Source organism: Amia ocellicauda, unplaced genomic scaffold (assembly GCF_036373705.1).
Source record: "Amia ocellicauda isolate fAmiCal2 unplaced genomic scaffold, fAmiCal2.hap1 HAP1_SCAFFOLD_209, whole genome shotgun sequence".
Classification (NCBI taxonomy): domain Eukaryota; kingdom Metazoa; phylum Chordata; class Actinopteri; order Amiiformes; family Amiidae; genus Amia; species Amia ocellicauda.
The window spans coordinates 16,247-29,409 of NW_027102772.1; the positions used below are offsets into that span (position 1 = coordinate 16,247).

Consider the following 13,163-nt stretch of genomic DNA (forward strand, 5'->3'; position numbering starts at 1 on the left):
CGTCTCCTGGGTAACTTCATCATAGCTCTTAATACTCTCTTTCAGTCTGTAGGAGATATTATTGAAGAATTGTACACGTACCCGGCTACTTTCAAAACCCTTTGCTGCACTGATATTTTTCCCTCCATTTTTCTTTTTTCTTTTTTTTTTTGCTTGAAGTTCCGTCAATACCCGCCAGCCTTAAAGAGACATCATGCAGCCGGGCCTCTTGGCTTTCGGCCACACCGTCCTGAACGCGCATGATATTGTCAGATCGCGGAAGCTAAACGGGCAGGACCTGGTCAGTACTTGAATGTGAGACCTCCTGGAAATACCAGGTGCTGCAAGCTTTTACGTCTCCTGGGTAACTTTATCGTAGCTCTTAATACTCTCTTTCAGTCTGCAGGAGATATAATTGAAGAATTGTACACGTACCCGGCTACTTTCAACACCCTTTCCTGCACTGATATTTTTCCCTCCATTTTTCTATTTTTTTTTTTTTTTTTTTTTGCTGGAAGTTCCGTCAATACCCGCCAACCTTTAAGAGACATCATGCAGCCAGGCCTTTCGGCTTGTGGCCACACCGTCCTGAATGCGCCCGATCTCGTCAGATCTCGGAAGCTAAACGGGGCAGGGCCTGGTCAGTACTTGGATGGGAGACCTCCTAGAAATACCAGGTGCTGCAAGCTTTTTACGTCTCCTGGGTAACTTCATCGTAGCTCTTAATACTCTCTATCTGTCTGGAGGAGATATAATTGAAGTATTGTACACGTACCCAGCTACTGTCAACACTATTTGCTGCACTGATATTTTTCCATCCATTTTTCTTTTTTTTTTTTTTTTTTTTCTGGCAGTTCCGTCAATACCCGCCAGCCTTTAAGAGACATCATGCAGCCAGGCATCTCAGCTTGCGGCCACACCATCCTGAACGCGCCCGATCTCGTCAGATCTCGGAAGCTAAACGGGGCAGGACCTGGTCAGTACATGAAAGTGAGACCTCCTGGAAATACCTCGTGCTGCAAGCTTTTACGTCTCCTGGGTAACTTTATCGTAGCTCTTAATACTCTCTCTCTGTCTGGAGGAGATATAATTGAAGTATTGTACACGTATCCAGCTACTGTCAACACCCTTTGCTGCACTGATATTTTTCCATTTATTTTTCTTTTTTCTTTTTTTAATTTTTTTTTTTGCTGGAAGTTCCGTCAATACCCGCCAACCTTTAAGAGACATCATGCAGCCAGGCCTTTCGGCTTGTGGCCACTCCGTCCTGAACGCGCCCGATCTCATCAGATCTCGGAAGCTAAACGGGGCAGGGCCTGGTCAGTACTTTGATGGGAGACCTCCTGGAAATACCAGGTCCTGCAAGCTTTTTACGTCTCCTGGGTAACTTCATCGTAGCTCTTAATACTCTCTTTCTGTCTCCAGGAGATATAATTGAAGAATTGTACACGTACCCGGCTACTTTCAACACCCTTTCCTGCACTGATATTTTTCCCTCCATTTTTCTTTTTTTTTTTTTTTTTTTTTGCTGGAAATTCCGTCAATACCCGCCAGCCTTTAAGAGACATCATGCAGCCAGACATCTCGGCTTGCGGCCACACCGTCCTGAACGCGCCCGATCTTGTCAGATCTCGGAAGCTAAACAGGGCAGGACCTGGTCAGTACATGAATGTGAGACCTCCTGGAAATACCTCGTGCTGCAAGCTTTTACGTCTCCTGGGTAACTTTATCGTAGCTCTTAATGCTCTCTATCTGTCTGGAGGAGATATAATTGAAGTATTGTACACGTACCCAGCTACTGTCAACACCCTTTGTTGCACTGATATTTTTCCATCCATTTTTTTTTTTTTTTGCTGAAAGTTCCGTCAATATCCGACAGCCTTTAAGAGACATCATGCAGCCAGGCCTCTTGGCTTGTAGTCACACCGTCCTGAACGCGCCCGATCATATCAGATTTCGGAAGCTTAACGGGGCAGGGCCTGGTCAGTACTTGGATGTGTGACCTCCTGGAAATACCAGGTGCTGCAAGCTTTTTACGTCTCCTGGGTAACTTCATCATAGCTCTTAATACTCTCTTTCAGTCTGCAGGAGATATAATTGAAGAATTGTACACGTACCCGGCTACTTTCAACACCCTTTCCTGCACTGATATTTTTCCCTCCATTTTTCTATTTTTTTTTTTTTTTCTTCTTGCTGGAAGTTCCGTCAATACCCGCCAACCTTTAAGAGACATCATGCAGCCAGGCCTTTCAGCTTGTGGCCACACCGTCCTGAATGCGCCCGATCTCGTCAGATCTCGGAAGCTAAACGGGGCAGGGCCTGGTCAGTACTTGGATGGGAGACCTCCTAGAAATACTAGGTGCTGCAAGCTTTTTACGTCTCCTGGGTAACTTCATCGTAGCTCTTAATACTCTCTTTCTGTCTCCAGGAGATATAATTGAAGAATTGTACACGTACCCGGCTACTTTCAACACCCTTTGCTGCACTGGTATATATCCCTCTATTTTTCTTTTTTTTTTTGGCTGGCAGTTCCGTCAATACCCGCCAACCTTTAAGAGACATCATGCAGCCAGGCCTTTCGGCTTGTGGCCACACCGTCCTGAATGCGCCCGATCTCGTCAGATCTCGGAAGCTAAACGGTGCAGGGCCTGGTCAGTACTTGGATGGGAGACCTCCTAGAAATACCAGGTGCTGCAAGCTTTTTACGTCCCTGGGTAACTTCATCGTAGCTCTTAATACTCTCTCTCTGTCTGGAGGAGATATAATTGAAGTATTGTACACGTATCCAGCTACTGTCAACACCCTTTGCTGCACTGATATTTTTCCATCCATTTTTCTTTTTTCTTTTTTTATATTTTTTTTTTGCTGGAAGTTCCGTCAATACCCGCCAACCTTTAAGAGACATCATGCAGCCAGGCATCTCGGCTTGCGGCCACACCGTCCTGAAGACGCAAGATCTCGTCAGATCTCGGAAGAAAAACTGGGCAGGGCCTGGTCAGTAATTGGATCGGTGACCTCCTGGAAATACCAGGTGCTGAAAGCTTTTTACATCTCCTGGGTAACTTCAGCGTAGCTCTTAATACTCTCATTCAGTCTGGAGGAGATATAATTGAAGAATTGTACATGTACCCGGCTACTTTCAACACCCTGTCCTGCACTGATATTTTTCTCTCCATTTTTCTATTTATTTATTTTTTATTTTTTGCTGGAAGTTCTGTCAATACCCGCCAGCCTTTAAGAGACATCATGCAGCCCGGCTTTTTGGCTTGTGGCAACACCGTCCTGAACACGCCCGATTTCGTCAGATCTCGGAAGCTAAACGGGGCAGGGACTCGTCAGTACTTGGATGGGAGACCTCCTGGAAATACCTGGTACTGCAAGCTTTTTACGTCTCCTGGGAAACTTCATCGTAGCTCTTAATACTCTCTTTCTGTCTGGAGAAGATATAATTGAAGAATTGTACACGTACCCGGCTACTTTCAACAGCCTTTGCTGCACTGATATTTTTCCCTCCATTTTCCATTTTTTTTTTTTTTTTTTTTTGCTGGAAGTTCGTCAATACCCGCCAGCCTTTAAGAGACATCATGCAGCCAGGCCTCTTGGCTTGCGGCCACACCGTCCTGAACGCGCCCGATCTCATCAGATCTCGGAAGCTAACGGGGCAGGGCCTGGTCAGTACTTGGATGGGTGACCTCCTGGAAATACCAGGTGCTGCAAGCTTTTTACGTCTCCTGGGTAACTTCATCGTAGCTCTTAATACTCTCTTTCTGTCTCCAGGAGATATAATTGAAGAATTGTACACGTACCCGGCTACTTTCAACACCCTTTGCTGCACTGGTATATTTTCCTCTATTTTTCTTTTTTTTTTTTGCTGGCAGTTCCGTCAATACCCGCCAGCCTTTAAGAGACATCATGCAGCCAGGCATCTCGGCTTGCGGCCACACCATCTTGAACGCGCCCGATCTCGTCAGATCTCGGAAGCTAAACGGGGCAGGACCTGGTCAGTACATGAAAGTGAGACCTCCTGGAAATACCTAGTTCTGCAAGCTTTTACGTCTCCTGGGTAACTTTATCGTAGCTCTTAATACTCTCTCTCTGTCTGTAGGAGATATAATTGAAGTATTGTACACGTACCCAGCTACTGTCAACACCATTTGCTGCACTGATATTTTTCCATCCATTTTTCTTTTTTTTTTTTTTTTTTTGCTGGAAGTTCCGTCAATACCCGCCAACCTTTAAGAGACATCATGCAGCCAGGCCTTTCGGCTTGTGGCCACACCGTCCTGAATGCGCCCGATCTCGTTACATCTCGGAAGCTAAACGGGGCAGGACCTGGTCAGTACATGAAAGTGAGACCTCCTGGAAATACCTAGTTCTGCAAGCTTTTACGTCTCCTGGGTAACTTTATCGTAGCTCTTAATACTCTCTCTCTGTCTGGAGGAGATATAATTGAAGTATTGTACACGTACCCAGCTACTGTCAACACCCTTTGCTGCACTGATATTTTTCCATCCATTTTTCTTTTTTCTTTTTTTCTTTTTTTTTTTTGCTGGAAGTTCCGTCAATACCCGCCAACCTTTAAGAGACATCATGCAGCCAGGCCTTTCGGCTTGTGGCCACACCGTCCTGAATGCGCCCGATCTCGTCAGATCTCGGAAGCTAAACGGGGCAGGGCCTGGTCAGTACTTGGATGGGAGACCTCCTAGAAATACCAGGTGCTGCAAGCTTTTTACGTCTCCTGGGTAACTTCATCATAGCTCTTAATACTCTCTTTCAGTCTGTAGGAGATATTATTGAAGAATTGTACACGTACCCGGCTACTTTCAAAACCTTTTGCTGCACTGATATTTTTCCCTCCATTTTTCTTTTTTCTTTTTTTTTTTGCTGGAAGTTCCGTCAATACCCGCCAGCCTTAAAGAGACATCATGCAGCTGGGCCTCTTGGCTTTCGGCCACACCGTCCTGAATGCGCATGATATCGTCAGATCTCGGAAGCTAAACGGGGCAGGACCTGGTCAGTACTTGAATGTGAGACCTCCTGGAAATACCAGGTGCTGCAAGCTTTTACGTCTCCTGGGTAACTTTATCGTAGCTCTTAATACTCTCTTTCAGTCTGCAGGAGATATAATTGAAGAATTGTACACGTACCCGGCTACTTTCAACACCCTTTCCTGCACTGATATTTTTCCTTCCATTTTTCTATTTTTTTTTTTTTTTCTTTTTGCTGGAAGTTCCGTCAATACCCGCCAACCTTTAAGAGACATCATGCAGCCAGGCCTTTCGGCTTGTGGCCACACCGTCCTGAATGCGCCCGATCTCGTAAGATCTCGGAAGCTAAACGGGGCAGGGCCTGGTCAGTACTTGGATGGGAGACCTCCTAGAAATACCAGGTGCTGCAAGCTTTTTACGTCTCCTGGGTAACTTCATCGTAGCTCTTAGTTCTCTCTTTCTGTCTGGAGGAGATATAATTGAAGAATTGTACACGTACCCAGCTACTGTCAACACCCTTTGCTGCACTGATATTTTTCCATCCATTTTTCTTTTTTTTTTTTTTTTTTTTGCTGGAAGTTCCGTCAATACCCGCCAACCTTTAAGAGACATCATGCAGCCAGGCCTCTCGGCTTGCGGCCACATCGTCCTGAACGTGCCCGATCTCGGAAGATCTCGGAAGCTAAACGGGGCAGGACCTGGTCAGTACTTGGATGGGAGACCTCCAGGAAATACCTGGTGCTGCAAGATTTTACGTCTCCTGGGTAACTTTATCGTAGCTCTTAGTTCTCTCTTTCTGTCTGGAGGAGATATAATTGAAGAATTGTACACGTACCCAGCTACTGTCAACACCCTTTGCTGCACTGATATTTTTCCATCCATTTTTCTTTTTTTTTTTTTTTTTTTTTGCTGGAAGTTCCGTCAATACCCGCCAACCTTTAAGAGACATCATGCAGCCGGGCCTCTCGGCTTTCGGCCACACCGTCCTGAACGCGCATGATATCGTCAGATCTCGGAAGCTAAACGGGGCACGGCCTGGTCGGTACTTGGATGGGAGACTTCCTAGAAATACCAGGTGCTGCAAGCTTTTTACATCTCCTGGGTAACTTCATCGTAGCTCTTAATACTCTCTTTCTGTCTCCAGGAGATATAATTGAAGAATTGTACACGTACCCGGCTACTTTCAACACCCTTTCCTGCACTGATATTTTTCTCGCCATTTTTCAATTTTTTTTTTTTTTTCTGGAAATTCCGTCAATACCCGCCAGCCTTTAAGAGACATCATGCAGCCAGGCATCTTGGCTTGCGGCCACACCATCCTGAACGCGCCCGATCAAGTCAGATCTCGGAAGCTAAACGGGGCAGGACCTGGTCAGTACATGAATGTGAGACCTCCTGGAAATACCTGGTGCTGCAAGCTTTTACGTCTCCTGGGTAACTTTATCGTAGCTCTTAATACTCTCTATCTGTCTGGAGGAGATATAATTGAAGTATTGTACACGTACCCAGCTACTGTCAACACCATTTGCTGCACTGATATTTTTCCATCCATTTTTCTTTTTTTTTTTTTTTTTGCAGGAAGTTCCGTCAATACCCGCCAACCTTTAAGAGACATCATGCAGCCAGGCCTCTCGGCTTGTGGCCACACCGTCCTGAACGCGCCCGATCTCGTCAGTTCTCGGAAGCTAAACGGGGCAGGACCTGGTCAGTACTTGAATTTGAGACCTCCTGGAAATACCTGGTGCTGCAAGCTTTTACGTCTCCTGGGTAACTTTATCGTAGCTCTTAATACTCTCTATCTGTCTGGAGGAGATATAATTGAAGAATTGTACACGTACCCGGCTACCTTCAACACGCTTTGCTGCACTGATATTTTTCCCTCCATTTTTCTTTTTTCTTTTGTTTCTTGCTGGAAGTTCCATCAATACCCTCCAGCCTTTAAGAGACATCATGCAGCCAGGCCTCTTGGCTTGAGGCCACACCGTCCTGAAGACGCAAGATCTCGTCAGATCTCGGAAGAAAAACTGGGCAGGGCCTGGTCAGTAATTGGATGGTTGACCTCCTGGAAATACCAGGTGCTGAAAGCTTTTTACATCTCCTGGGTAACTTCAGCGTAGCTCTTAATACTCTCATTCAGTCTGGAGGAGATATAATTGAAGAATTGTACATGTACCCGGCTACTTTCAACAGCCTTTGCTGCACTGATATTTTTCCCTCCATTTTCCATTTTTTTTTTTTTTTTTTTTTGCTGGAAGTTCCATCAATACCCGCCAGCCTTTAAGAGACATCATGCAGCCAGGCCTCTTGGCTTGCGGCCACACCGTCCTGAACGCGCCCGATCTCGTCAGATCTCGGAAGCTAACGGGGCAGGGCCTGGTCAGTACTTGGATGGGTGACCTCCTGGAAATACCAGGTGCTGCAAGCTTTTTACGTCTCCTGGGTAACTTCATCATAGCTCTTAATACTCTCTTTCAGTCTGTAGGAGATATTATTGAAGAATTGTACACGTACCCGGCTACTTTCAAAACCCTTTGCTGCACTGATATTTTTCCCTCCATTTTTCTTTTTTCTTTTTTTTTTTGCTTGAAGTTCCGTCAATACCCGCCAGCCTTAAAGAGACATCATGCAGCCGGGCCTCTTGGCTTTCGGCCACACCGTCCTGAACGCGCATGATATTGTCAGATCTCGGAAGCTAAACGGGCAGGACCTGGTCAGTACTTGAATGTGAGACCTCCTGGAAATACCAGGTGCTGCAAGCTTTTACGTCTCCTGGGTAACTTTATCGTAGCTCTTAATACTCTCTTTCAGTCTGCAGGAGATATAATTGAAGAATTGTACACGTACCCGGCTACTTTCAACACCCTTTCCTGCACTGATATTTTTCCCTCCATTTTTCTATTTTTTTTTTTTTTTTTTTTTGCTGGAAGTTCCGTCAATACCCGCCAACCTTTAAGAGACATCATGCAGCCAGGCCTCTTGGCTTGCGGCCACACCGTCCTGAACACGCCCGATCTCATCAGATCTCGGAAGCTAAGCGGGGCAGGGCCTGGTCAGTACTTGGATGGGAGACCTCCTGGAAATACCTGGTGCTGCAAGCTTTTTACGTCTCCTGGGAAACTTCATCGTAGCTCTTAATACTCTATCTGTCTGGAGGAGATATAATTGAAGTATTGTACACGTACCCGGCTACTTTCAACAGCCTTTGCTGCACTGATATTTTTCCCTCCATTTTCCATTTTTTTTTTTTTTTTTTTTTGCTGGAAGTTCCATCAATACCCGCCAGCCTTTAAGAGACATCATGCAGCCAGGCCTCTTGGCTTGCGGCCACACCGTCCTGAACGCGCCCGATCTCGTCAGATCTCGGAAGCTAACGGGGCAGGGCCTGGTCAGTACTTGGATGGGTGACCTCCTGGAAATACCAGGTGCTGCAAGCTTTTTACGTCTCCTGGGTAACTTCATCATAGCTCTTAATACTCTCTTTCAGTCTGTAGGAGATATTATTGAAGAATTGTACACGTACCCGGCTACTTTCAAAACCCTTTGCTGCACTGATATTTTTCCCTCCATTTTTCTTTTTTCTTTTTTTTTTTGCTTGAAGTTCCGTCAATACCCGCCAGCCTTAAAGAGACATCATGCAGCCGGGCCTCTTGGCTTTCGGCCACACCGTCCTGAACGCGCATGATATTGTCAGATCTCGGAAGCTAAACGGGCAGGACCTGGTCAGTACTTGAATGTGAGACCTCCTGGAAATACCAGGTGCTGCAAGCTTTTACGTCTCCTGGGTAACTTTATCGTAGCTCTTAATACTCTCTTTCAGTCTGCAGGAGATATAATTGAAGAATTGTACACGTACCCGGCTACTTTCAACACCCTTTCCTGCACTGATATTTTTCCCTCCATTTTTCTATTTTTTTTTTTTTTTTTTTTTGCTGGAAGTTCCGTCAATACCCGCCAACCTTTAAGAGACATCATGCAGCCAGGCCTCTTGGCTTGCGGCCACACCGTCCTGAACACGCCCGATCTCATCAGATCTCGGAAGCTAAGCGGGGCAGGGCCTGGTCAGTACTTGGATGGGAGACCTCCTGGAAATACCTGGTGCTGCAAGCTTTTTACGTCTCCTGGGAAACTTCATCGTAGCTCTTAATACTCTATCTGTCTGGAGGAGATATAATTGAAGTATTGTACACGTACCCGGCTACTTTCAACAGCCTTTGCTGCACTGATATTTTTCCCTCCATTTTCCATTTTTTTTTTTTTTTTTTTTTGCTGGAAGTTCCATCAATACCCGCCAGCCTTTAAGAGACATCATGCAGCCAGGCCTCTTGGCTTGCGGCCACACCGTCCTGAACGCGCCCGATCTCGTCAGATCTCGGAAGCTAACGGGGCAGGGCCTGGTCAGTACTTGGATGGGTGACCTCCTGGAAATACCAGGTGCTGCAAGCTTTTTACGTCTCCTGGGTAACTTCATCATAGCTCTTAATACTCTCTTTCAGTCTGTAGGAGATATTATTGAAGAATTGTACACGTACCCGGCTACTTTCAAAACCCTTTGCTGCACTGATATTTTTCCCTCCATTTTTCTTTTTTCTTTTTTTTTTTGCTTGAAGTTCCGTCAATACCCGCCAGCCTTAAAGAGACATCATGCAGCCGGGCCTCTTGGCTTTCGGCCACACCGTCCTGAACGCGCCCGATCTCGTCAGATCTCGGAAGCTAAACGGGGCAGGGCCTGGTCAGTACTTGGATGGGAGACCTCCTAGAAATACCAGGTGCTGCAAGCTTTTTACGTCTCCTGGGTAACTTCATCGTAGCTCTTAATACTCTCTATCTGTCTGGAGGAGATATAATTGAAGTATTGTACACGTACCCAGCTACTGTCAACACTATTTGCTGCACTGATATTTTTCCATCCATTTTTCTTTTTTTTTTTTTTTTTTTGCTGGCAGTTCCGTCAATACCCGCCAGCCTTTAAGAGACATCATGCAGCCAGGCATCTCAGCTTGCGGCCACACCATCCTGAACGCGCCCGATCTCGTCAGATCTCGGAAGCTAAACGGGGCAGGACCTGGTCAGTACATGAAAGTGAGACCTCCTGGAAATACCTAGTGCTGCAAGCTTTTACGTCTCCTGGGTAACTTTATCGTAGCTCTTAATACTCTCTCTCTGTCTGGAGGAGATATAATTGAAGTATTGTACACGTATCCAGCTACTGTCAACACCCTTTGCTGCACTGATATTTTTCCATTTATTTTTCTTTTTTCTTTTTTTAATTTTTTTTTTTGCTGGAAGTTCCGTCAATACCCGCCAACCTTTAAGAGACATCATGCAGCCAGGCCTTTCGGCTTGTGGCCACTCCGTCCTGAACGCGCCCGATCTCATCAGATCTCGGAAGCTGAACGGGGCAGGGCCTGGTCAGTACTTTGATGGGAGACCTCCTGGAAATACCAGGTCCTGCAAGCTTTTTACGTCTCCTGGGTAACTTCATCGTAGCTCTTAATACTCTCTTTCTGTCTCCAGGAGATATAATTGAAGAATTGTACACGTACTCGGCTACTTTCAACACCCTTTCCTGCACTGATATTTTTCCCTCCATTTTTCTTTTTTTTTTTTTTTGCTGGAAGTTCCGTCAATACCCGCCAACCTTTAAGAGACATCATGCAGCCAGGCCTTTCGGCTTGTGGCCACACCGTCCTGAATGCGCCCGATCTCGTCAGATCTCGGAAGCTAAACGGGGCAGGGCCTGGTCAGTACTTGGATGGGAGACCTCCTAGAAATACCAGGTGCTGCAAGCTTTTTACGTCTCCTGGGTAACTTCATCGTAGCTCTTAATACTCTCTATCTGTCTGGAGGAGATATAATTGAAGTATTGTACACGTACCCAGCTACTGTCAACACTATTTGCTGCACTGATATTTTTCCATCCATTTTTCTTTTTTTTTTTTTTTTTTTGCTGGCAGTTCCGTCAATACCCGCCAGCCTTTAAGGGACATCATGCAGCCAGGCCTTTCGGCTTGTGGCCACACCGTCCTGAATGCGCCCGATCTCGTCAGATCTCGCAAGCTAAACGAGACAGGGCCTGGTCTGTACTTGGATGGGAGACCTCCTAGAAATACCAGGTGCTGCAAGCTTTTTACGTCTCCTGGGTAACTTCATCGTAGCTCTTAATACTCTCATTCTGTCTCCAGGAGATATAATTGAAGAATTGTACACGTACCCGGCTACTTTCAACACCCTTTGCTGCACTGGTATATTTCCCTCTATTTTTCTTTTTTTATATTTTTTTTTTGCTGGAAGTTCCGTCAATACCCGCCAGCCTTAAAGAGACATCATGCAGCCAGGCATCTCGGCTTGCGGCCACACCATCCTGAACGCGCCCGATCTCGTGAGATCTCGGAAGCTAAACGGGGCAGGACCTGGTCAGTACATGAATGTGAGACCTCCTGGAAATACCTAGTGCTGCAAGCTTTTACGTCTCCTGGGTAACTTTATCGTAGCTCTTAATACTCTCTCTCTATCTGGAGGAGATATAATTGAAGTATTGTATACGTATCCAGTTACTGTCAACACCCTTTGCTGCACTGATATTTTTCCATCCATTTTTCTTTTTTTATATATTTTTTTTGCTGGAAGTTCCGTCAATACCCGCCAACCTTTAAGAGACATCATGCAGCCAGGCATCTCGGCTTGCGGCCACACCATCCTGAACTCGCCCGATCTTGTCAGATCTTGGAAGCTAAACGGGGCAGGACCTGGTCAGTACATGAATGTGAGACCTCCTGGAAATACCTGGTGCTGCAAGCTTTTACGTCTCCTGGGTAACTTCATCGTAGCTCTTAATACTCTCTATCTGTCTGGAGGAGATATAATTGAAGTATTGTACACGTACCCAGCTACTGTAAACACCCTTTGCTGCACTGATATTTTTCCATCCATTTTTCTTTTTTTTTTTTTTTTTTTGCTGGAAGTTCCGTCAATACCCGCCAACCTTTAAGGGACATCATGCAGCCAGGCCTTTCGGCTTGTGGCCACACCGTCCTGAATGCGCCCGATCTCGTCAGATCTCGGAAGCTGAACGGGGCAGGGTCTGGTCAGTACTTGGATGGGAGACCTCCTAGAAATACCAGTGCTGCAAGCTTTTTACGTCTCCTGGGTAACTTCATCGTAGCTCTTAATACTCTCTTTCTGTCTCCAGGAGATATAATTGAAGAATTGTACACGTACCCGGCTACTTTCAACACCCTTTGCTGCACTGGTATATTTCCCTGTATTTTTCTTTTTTTTTTTGCTGGCAGTTCCGTCAATACCCGCCAGCCTTTAAGAGACATCATGTAGCCAGGCATCTCGGCTTGCGGCCACACCATCCTGAACGCGCCCGATCTCGTCAGATCTCGGAAGCTAAACGGGGCAGGACCTGGTCAGTACATGAATGTGAGACCTCCTGGAAATACCTAGTGCTGCAAGCTTTTACGTCTCCTGGGTAACTTTATTGTAGCTCTTAATACTCTCTCTCTGTCTGGAGGAGATATAATTGAAGTATTGTACACGTACCCGGCTACTTTCAACACCCTTTGCTGCACTGATATTTTTCCATCCATTTTTCTTTTTTCTTTTTTTCTTTTTATTTTTTGCTGGAAGTTCCGTCAATACCCGCCAACCTTTAAGAGACATCATGCAGCCAGGCCTTTCGGCTTGTGGCCACACCGTCCTGAATGCGCCCGATCTCGTCAGATCTCGGAAGCTAAACGGGGCAGGGCCTGGTTAGTACTTGGATGGTAGACCTCCTAGAAATACCAGGTGCTGTAAGCTTTTACGTGTCCTGGGTAACTTTATCGTAGCTCTTAACTCTCTCTTTCTGTCTGCAGGAGATTTAATTGAAGAATTGTACACGTACCCAGCTACTGTCAACACCCTTTGCTGCACTGATATTTTTCCATCCATTTTTCTTTTTTTTTTTCTTGCTGGAAGTTCCGTCAATACCCGCCAACCTTTAAGAGACATCATGCAGCCAGGTCTTTCGGCTTGTGGCCACACCGTCCTGAATGCGCCCAATCTCGTCAGATCTCGGAAGCTAAACGGGGCAGGGCCTGGTCAGTACTTGGATGGGAGACCTCCTAGAAATACCAGGTGCTGCAAGCCTTTTACGTCTCCTGGGTAACTTCATCGTAGCTCTCAATACTCTCTTTCTGTCTCCAGGAGATA

General features: G+C 46.0%; 14 non-coding genes and 20 pseudogenes across 14 annotated transcripts; all 34 read left to right on the forward strand.

The window, feature by feature from the left end:
- Window positions 1-549: 549 nt before the first annotated feature.
- On the forward strand, window positions 550-668 carry LOC136725234 (5S ribosomal RNA). The gene has a single exon (XR_010807505.1). It is a non-coding gene; the product is annotated as a 5S ribosomal RNA (ribosomal RNA).
- A 217-nt stretch (window positions 669-885) lies between these two features.
- On the forward strand, window positions 886-1,004 carry LOC136725210 (uncharacterized; annotated as a pseudogene).
- A 224-nt stretch (window positions 1,005-1,228) lies between these two features.
- Window positions 1,229-1,347, forward strand: LOC136725255 (uncharacterized; annotated as a pseudogene).
- A 219-nt stretch (window positions 1,348-1,566) lies between these two features.
- LOC136725212 (uncharacterized) lies at window positions 1,567-1,685 on the forward strand (annotated as a pseudogene).
- A 206-nt stretch (window positions 1,686-1,891) lies between these two features.
- Window positions 1,892-2,010, forward strand: LOC136725280 (uncharacterized; annotated as a pseudogene).
- Window positions 2,011-2,231: 221 nt separating this feature from the next.
- On the forward strand, window positions 2,232-2,350 carry LOC136725246 (5S ribosomal RNA). Its single transcript, XR_010807516.1, has one exon. It is a non-coding gene; the product is annotated as a 5S ribosomal RNA (ribosomal RNA).
- A 210-nt stretch (window positions 2,351-2,560) lies between these two features.
- Window positions 2,561-2,679, forward strand: LOC136725250 (5S ribosomal RNA). The gene has a single exon (XR_010807520.1). It is a non-coding gene; the product is annotated as a 5S ribosomal RNA (ribosomal RNA).
- Window positions 2,680-2,903: 224 nt separating this feature from the next.
- LOC136725227 (uncharacterized) lies at window positions 2,904-3,022 on the forward strand (annotated as a pseudogene).
- Window positions 3,023-3,243: 221 nt separating this feature from the next.
- Window positions 3,244-3,362, forward strand: LOC136725213 (uncharacterized; annotated as a pseudogene).
- A 219-nt stretch (window positions 3,363-3,581) lies between these two features.
- Window positions 3,582-3,699, forward strand: LOC136725238 (5S ribosomal RNA). Its single transcript, XR_010807508.1, has one exon. It is a non-coding gene; the product is annotated as a 5S ribosomal RNA (ribosomal RNA).
- A 210-nt stretch (window positions 3,700-3,909) lies between these two features.
- LOC136725220 (uncharacterized) lies at window positions 3,910-4,028 on the forward strand (annotated as a pseudogene).
- Window positions 4,029-4,587: 559 nt separating this feature from the next.
- On the forward strand, window positions 4,588-4,706 carry LOC136725235 (5S ribosomal RNA). Its single transcript, XR_010807506.1, has one exon. It is a non-coding gene; the product is annotated as a 5S ribosomal RNA (ribosomal RNA).
- Window positions 4,707-4,922: 216 nt separating this feature from the next.
- Window positions 4,923-5,041, forward strand: LOC136725225 (uncharacterized; annotated as a pseudogene).
- A 220-nt stretch (window positions 5,042-5,261) lies between these two features.
- Window positions 5,262-5,380, forward strand: LOC136725245 (5S ribosomal RNA). The gene has a single exon (XR_010807515.1). It is a non-coding gene; the product is annotated as a 5S ribosomal RNA (ribosomal RNA).
- A 218-nt stretch (window positions 5,381-5,598) lies between these two features.
- Window positions 5,599-5,717, forward strand: LOC136725279 (uncharacterized; annotated as a pseudogene).
- Window positions 5,718-6,268: 551 nt separating this feature from the next.
- Window positions 6,269-6,387, forward strand: LOC136725276 (uncharacterized; annotated as a pseudogene).
- A 214-nt stretch (window positions 6,388-6,601) lies between these two features.
- LOC136725208 (uncharacterized) lies at window positions 6,602-6,720 on the forward strand (annotated as a pseudogene).
- A 215-nt stretch (window positions 6,721-6,935) lies between these two features.
- Window positions 6,936-7,054, forward strand: LOC136725231 (uncharacterized; annotated as a pseudogene).
- A 220-nt stretch (window positions 7,055-7,274) lies between these two features.
- On the forward strand, window positions 7,275-7,392 carry LOC136725241 (5S ribosomal RNA). Its single transcript, XR_010807511.1, has one exon. It is a non-coding gene; the product is annotated as a 5S ribosomal RNA (ribosomal RNA).
- A 554-nt stretch (window positions 7,393-7,946) lies between these two features.
- On the forward strand, window positions 7,947-8,065 carry LOC136725242 (5S ribosomal RNA). Its single transcript, XR_010807512.1, has one exon. It is a non-coding gene; the product is annotated as a 5S ribosomal RNA (ribosomal RNA).
- A 218-nt stretch (window positions 8,066-8,283) lies between these two features.
- On the forward strand, window positions 8,284-8,401 carry LOC136725243 (5S ribosomal RNA). The gene has a single exon (XR_010807513.1). It is a non-coding gene; the product is annotated as a 5S ribosomal RNA (ribosomal RNA).
- Window positions 8,402-8,955: 554 nt separating this feature from the next.
- On the forward strand, window positions 8,956-9,074 carry LOC136725254 (5S ribosomal RNA). Its single transcript, XR_010807522.1, has one exon. It is a non-coding gene; the product is annotated as a 5S ribosomal RNA (ribosomal RNA).
- A 218-nt stretch (window positions 9,075-9,292) lies between these two features.
- Window positions 9,293-9,410, forward strand: LOC136725244 (5S ribosomal RNA). Its single transcript, XR_010807514.1, has one exon. It is a non-coding gene; the product is annotated as a 5S ribosomal RNA (ribosomal RNA).
- A 216-nt stretch (window positions 9,411-9,626) lies between these two features.
- On the forward strand, window positions 9,627-9,745 carry LOC136725252 (uncharacterized; annotated as a pseudogene).
- A 217-nt stretch (window positions 9,746-9,962) lies between these two features.
- LOC136725207 (uncharacterized) lies at window positions 9,963-10,081 on the forward strand (annotated as a pseudogene).
- Window positions 10,082-10,305: 224 nt separating this feature from the next.
- Window positions 10,306-10,424, forward strand: LOC136725267 (uncharacterized; annotated as a pseudogene).
- A 213-nt stretch (window positions 10,425-10,637) lies between these two features.
- LOC136725236 (5S ribosomal RNA) lies at window positions 10,638-10,756 on the forward strand. The gene has a single exon (XR_010807507.1). It is a non-coding gene; the product is annotated as a 5S ribosomal RNA (ribosomal RNA).
- Window positions 10,757-10,973: 217 nt separating this feature from the next.
- On the forward strand, window positions 10,974-11,092 carry LOC136725263 (uncharacterized; annotated as a pseudogene).
- A 218-nt stretch (window positions 11,093-11,310) lies between these two features.
- LOC136725283 (uncharacterized) lies at window positions 11,311-11,429 on the forward strand (annotated as a pseudogene).
- Window positions 11,430-11,646: 217 nt separating this feature from the next.
- Window positions 11,647-11,765, forward strand: LOC136725218 (uncharacterized; annotated as a pseudogene).
- Window positions 11,766-11,981: 216 nt separating this feature from the next.
- Window positions 11,982-12,099, forward strand: LOC136725273 (uncharacterized; annotated as a pseudogene).
- A 209-nt stretch (window positions 12,100-12,308) lies between these two features.
- Window positions 12,309-12,427, forward strand: LOC136725272 (uncharacterized; annotated as a pseudogene).
- A 224-nt stretch (window positions 12,428-12,651) lies between these two features.
- On the forward strand, window positions 12,652-12,770 carry LOC136725249 (5S ribosomal RNA). The gene has a single exon (XR_010807519.1). It is a non-coding gene; the product is annotated as a 5S ribosomal RNA (ribosomal RNA).
- A 211-nt stretch (window positions 12,771-12,981) lies between these two features.
- LOC136725251 (5S ribosomal RNA) lies at window positions 12,982-13,100 on the forward strand. Its single transcript, XR_010807521.1, has one exon. It is a non-coding gene; the product is annotated as a 5S ribosomal RNA (ribosomal RNA).
- The last annotated feature ends 63 nt before the right edge of the window (window positions 13,101-13,163 follow it).